The following is a 6,000-nucleotide window of genomic DNA, read 5'->3' as shown; positions in this document are numbered from 1 at the left end:
TCGCTGTCAATCAGGAGGATGAACCCACCGTTGCTGACAGTCCGGTCAGATTAGCCGCGGTGCAGTGCAGCAATGGTCCGGCCAATCACACACGCCAGGGTTTGAACTTAGACGATCAACCAGGAAGTGAAGGGCTCTGGATCGCCTCAACTTGTAAATAACTTGTACCGAAGACTTTGGGGGGGACGATGTTATGTATGCAACTATGTAATACTTGCCACCAGAAGGCGCGACTGTTGGAATCCTAATGGTCACCTGCACACATGTGCAGGGCCAGTATAAAAGGTTGGCTGCCATGTTGTTTAGGCACTCTGGAGTTGTAATAAAGAAGACTAAGGTCACACTAAGTTTAGCTCACAGTACTCAGCCTCGTGGAGTTCTTCCAGAATCTTACATGTTTCAATAAGGTCACCTCTCATGCTTCTAAACTCTAATGAGTATTGGCCCAGCGTGCTCATCCTTTCCTCATAAGACAACCCCTTCATCTCAGGAATCAACCTAGTAAACCTGCTCTGAACTGCCTCCAATGCAAGTATATCCCTCCTTAAGAGCTCAATTTTCCCCAGTATTTGCGCCATTTTTTTTTGAGTAGGCTGCTTTTTCTGGCCTAACATAAACATTCACAGTTTCCCCAATCAATTTGCACCAGTGTAACTGAATTAGGTACGTTTTTTTTAGGTAAGTTTTTTTTCCCTCAACTTTGGCCAGCTAATAGAAACATAGAAACGTACCGTGCAGAAGGCGGCCATTTCGGCCCATTGTGTCCACACGGCCCTTGGTCAGCAGCCCTAAAGGTTACATATAAACGTATGAACAATGACAGAAATGCAAAGAGCACCCAGCCCAACTAGTCCACCTCACACAACTAAGACATCCCTCATACTGAAACATTCTACACTCCACCCCAACCGGAGCCATGTAATCTCCTGGGAGAGGCAAAAACCAGACAAAAACCCAGGCCAATTTAAGGAGAAATTTAGTGAATAGTTACTTTATTTCTAGTTAGGCCAGCGTATGTGGCCTTTCGAGAAAATCCTTACGGAGAGTTAAAGAAATCGACGCAGGTAAGTACATCGGAGGTCATTCAGCCTGGGCTAGGGGCGGGAAGCGGAGTGGACTTGGACTTATACGAAATCGGGGGCCACAGAGTGGCGGGAAGCACCGGAGAGGCTTCTGGTAAAGGGAGCGAACTGGCCGGCACGAAATCGGGGGGCCACAGGGCGGCGGGAAGCACCGGAGAGGCTCGGCAGGGGAGGGTGCTCACCACAGCTGACCAGGAAGGCACCTCACTCGGAGCTCGACTGCGCAGTGCGGCCATTTCAGCGACGTCAAGGACGTCAGTTTTTCCCCCCGCGCATGCGCAGAAGGCCCGGCTCCTTTTTCCAGTGCAGACCACAGGCTCCACCCCCTGAGGCGACTGACCACGCTGCGCGGCTGCAGACTAGAGGCCAAACATCGGGGAAACTTCAGAGATTTTTTTCTGCCGCATTTATTAACCTAATTAAGCGGCGCAACTCTGGCAATACGCCAGAAAACGAGCTCGGGGAAATTTGAACCCTAAATAAGGAGACCAAAACTGTACGCAGTACTCCAGGTGTGGTCTCTCTAACGCCATTGAAGAGTGCCCATGTCCAAAGATTTCAATTGTAAGTTACAGTTTGAATGTGTGCTCTACTTAAGTTGCTTAATTTCTGCTTGATGATGTAAGACCTTTACACTACATTACAATTCTTCCATAGCATCTCAAGGATTTACATCAGCAGGCAGGTTGACAGGCAAGTTTTTGTCCTGTATATACTTGGGCCATTTATCTGATGCTTGGTGCTGTTCGGTAGTTATGAGAACATAAGAAATAGAAGCAGGAATAGGCCATTTGGCCCGTTGATCCTGTTCCACCATTCAATAAGATCATGGCTGATCTGATCTTGGCCTCAGATCCACTTCCCTGCCCGCTCCCCATATTCCTTCACCCCCTTATCGTTCAAAAATCTGTCTATCTCCATCTTCAATATATTCAATGACCTAGCTCTCTGGGGCAGAGAATTCCACAGATTTATGACCCTCTGAGAGAAGAAATTCCTCCTCATCTCAGTTCTAAATGGACGACCTCTTTATTCTTAATGTATGCCCCCTAGTTTTAGATTCCCCCAGGAGAGGAAACATTCTTTCTGCATCTACCTTGTCAAGCCCCCTCAGAATCTTATATGTTTCAATAAGATCACCTCTCATTCTTCTAAACTTCAATGAGTTGGGGACAACTTGCTCAACCTGCTCAAAGTTTTACCTTGCTAGGTTTCTTAAAGGATCCTGCACCTGTTCCCCGGTCCTGCAGGTACTGTTCATGCTTTTAGCCTGACTGCCATGTTCCTCCAGGTGTGTACTGCTGCTTTGTGAGGCGTGTATCCTGGCATGCCAAACAGAGCAAGCTTCCTCACAACCACCGCTACAGCACATCCACGTTGCCAGCCATCAAGCATTGAGTTGGACGCCACTTTCTCACAGACTCAGATTCTGCCTCTCTACATTGGGTTTGACTACCCTTGCTTTTACTGACCAAAGGATTTTCAGCCTTTGAAGAGTGGGGAATGCGGAGTAAACTGGGATCAGAGGAGTTCAGGATATGAGCAGGAATATCTGGCTGGAGGAGATCCCTGAGGCGGACCTAGAACACGCAGGGAATTCAAAGCAGTGGTGAAGACCTTAAAATCAATTTGCTGGATTATGGGCAGCCTATGGAGCTTGGTACGGATGGGTGCGGTCGTACCCATATTTTGATGGGAAAGGACGGAATTTTGCAGAGGGTGGAGTCAGGGAAGACAGCAAGAAAAGCTTCAGAGACATGAGGTGTTAAAAGCATGGATTAGGGCTTCAGCAGCAGACAGGATGCAGCAGGGGAGAGGTGGGTGAGGTTTTGGAGGTGAAAGAAAGCATTGGATGTGGGGAGAAGGAAGCTGAATTTGGGTTTGAGCCAGACATCAAGGGGGTCGTTTTAGCTTAGCTCACAGGAAACCCACAGGATTGGGTGGAATGCTGGTCTTACAAACCCACCTAATATTATTCTCCAGTAACTTCAATAGAGAGTAAAATCGGTCTGGGTGTAAAACCAGGGTTGCATCCGATTTCGTCAGTCTCCCGATGGGCGGCTTGAGTTAAAATGACCCCTTTTGTGTCATTGCAAGAGGTGTTGCAGTTCCAAAGTGTTGCAGTTACCCAGACTTTTAAGTGTGTTTTTGTTTCTATGCTAAGGTATGAGAAGTAAACGTGGCGAAAATTCCCGCCTTGCCGGGTGTGTATGAAGTGCGCACGGATCCGGCAAGGCCGCGCAAAAGCCGGTTTTCGGAGCGAGATGCGCCTGTGCCGAAAATCGGCTTTTCCGATCTGTCAAAATTTCTCTTCCGCATCCCCAGAAGAAGGATATTTGCACGGCAGAGATTGGCCAACTCATGCCCAATTAATGTCCTTCAAACTCTTACGTCTGGTAAAAGCAGGTGTATAGCTTACATTTGCCAGCGTAAGAGTTTTAAAACATATAAAAATAAAATTTTGTCATATATTTTTATGTTAAAAACTCTGTCCAGTAAGATAAATTTATTTAAAACCCTATTAAGACACATTAAAACATTCCCCCAAATATATATTTTTTCTAAAACATTTCATTAACTTTAATTTCAATTAATTTTAAGGTGAGGTGTTTTTTTTATTTATTATGTGTTTCTTGTCTTAGGAGGGTTTTCTGATTGATAGAAATGGGAATGCGTAAAAACGGAGTTCCCATTATTATCAGTGAGAATACTACCCAGTGATTAGTGGCCCAGGCCCACGTGACTCCAGTATTTCCGTAAGTGCGGGTAAATCATCTACCCGTACGCTGCACATCGATTGACGGCCTCCGACCGGAATTGAAGGCGCCTCCGTGACCACCAGGTATTTTCGCAAAATATTTTCGGGTCAGAGGTGTTCGTCTGAAGGAAACCTCCGATCGCAATTTGCCCCCCAATATTTTAATGAGATAGGACAATTTTGCATTGTTACCAGCCACGTCCTCTGAAATTGAGATATTTATTGATGTGCGAAATTTTCAAAATTCATATCCTTGTTTCGAAAATTTCAAAATTCTAATTTTGGGGTTTTCAAATCCCTCCATGGCCTCCCCCTCCCTCTCTCAGTAATCTCCAGCCCCACAACCGCCCCGCCCCCTCCCCCTCCGAGATGTCTGCGCTCCTCTAATTCTGTCCTGCTAAGCATCCCTCCGTGCCTTCTGTTGCCTGGGCCCCAAGCTCTGGAATTTCCTGTCTAAATCTCTCCAACTCTCTACCTCTCTTTCCTCCTTCAAGATGCTCCTTAAAACCTACTGTCATGTACTTCACCATCTTGCAATGACAATAATCATGTAACTGTAACTCATGCACACTGTACCTGTACCCTTGAAATGCACACCCTGACCACAGGGGGTGAGCTTGCGGGAGACACTCCTCACCTGGGTTTCCAGGTATAACAGGGGAGGTCCCACCCAGGGTCAGCACTCCTTGGTCCTGGGAATAAAGTGAAGGTCACAGAGTGACCGTGTCTGATATATACATGTCTCGTGTGAGTTTGTAACAAGGTGCAGAGACACTATATTTGGCGACGAGAAACGGGAATCACCGAACCACGAGGATGGCCACCGGTGGCACAGAGGAACGCTACTGTGTGGGTGAGGACTGGGACGACTTTGTGGAAAGACTCCAGCAGAGCTTTGTCACAAAGGATTGGCTGGAAGAGACAGCGGCTGACAAGCGGAGGGCACATCTACTGACCAGCTGTGGTCCACAGACGTATGCGCTGATGAAAGACCTGCTCGCACCCCAAAAGCCAGCGGACAAGTCCTTCGAAGAGCTCAGCCAGCTGATCAGTGAGCATCTCAAGCCGGCAAGTAGCGTACACATGGCCTGGCACCGGTTCTACTCTCAGCGGCGTCGGGAGGGTCAAAACGTCTCGGACTTTGTGGCGGAACTGCGGCATTTGGCCAGTCTCTGTAAGTTCTCCGATGCCTGTAGTGGGGAGATGTTAAGGGACTTTTTCATCGAGGGCATTAATCATGCCAGCATTTTCAAGAAGCTCATAAAGAGTAAGGACTTGACTTTAGAAGGGGCGGTGTTGATAGCTCAGATTTTTATAGCAGGGGAAGAGGAGACCAAGCCAATTTACACATGCAGCCCTGGTTTTAACGTTGCGATGAACCAGGGAGTTAATGTTGTTAAAGTGATACAGAACCCCGCAGGCAGGCAAGGGCAATTCGACAACGCCCAGGCAGGCAAGCAAGGGCAATTCGACACCGCCCAGGCAGCAACAAGCTCCAGGGTGGGCCCGCAACAGGGACAATGGAAAGGGGATCGGCAATTCACACCATCATGAGGAACAATGCATCCCGTGATGGGACCAATAACACCCTCCATCAGAGTGCTTAGAAACAGCCAAACGGGCCATCAGAGAGGAATGCCTGGGAATAGTCCTTTTGTTAACAGCAATCTCAGCTCATGCTGGACATGTGGGGGTAGACACATTGCCAAAAGCTGCAGGTTCCAGCTTTATACCTGTAGGATTTGTAATGTCAATGGACACTTGGCCAGGATGTGCAAAAAGGCAGTAGCGAGGCTAGTCTGCGAGACAGAGGAACCAGACGAGGGGTTTGCAATGCAGGATGAGACCTGGGGAACAACCGTGGATGCTGAAGTTCAGAGAGTTCATGTGGCTGACGTCCACAGCTCATACACTAAAACGCCACCCATGACGATGAAAGTCTTACTGAATGGCATCACGGTGCACATGGAGCTGGATACGGGAGCTAGCCAGTCACTCATGAGCTCCCAACAATTTGAGAGACTATGGACCACAGAGCTAGCAGGCCCAAACTGGAACGCATTGAGACGCAGCTACGTACGTACACCAAAGAGATAATCCCATCCGCGTCAGAAACTGAGGCGATTCGCCGGGCGCCCAGGCCCGGCAACACATCGGAGT

Source organism: Pristiophorus japonicus, chromosome 22 (assembly GCF_044704955.1).
Source record: "Pristiophorus japonicus isolate sPriJap1 chromosome 22, sPriJap1.hap1, whole genome shotgun sequence".
In the NCBI taxonomy this organism is placed as follows: Eukaryota; Metazoa; Chordata; class Chondrichthyes; family Pristiophoridae; genus Pristiophorus; species Pristiophorus japonicus.
The sequence above is the reverse complement of the archived record's forward strand: the minus strand, read 5'-3'. Positions refer to the sequence as shown.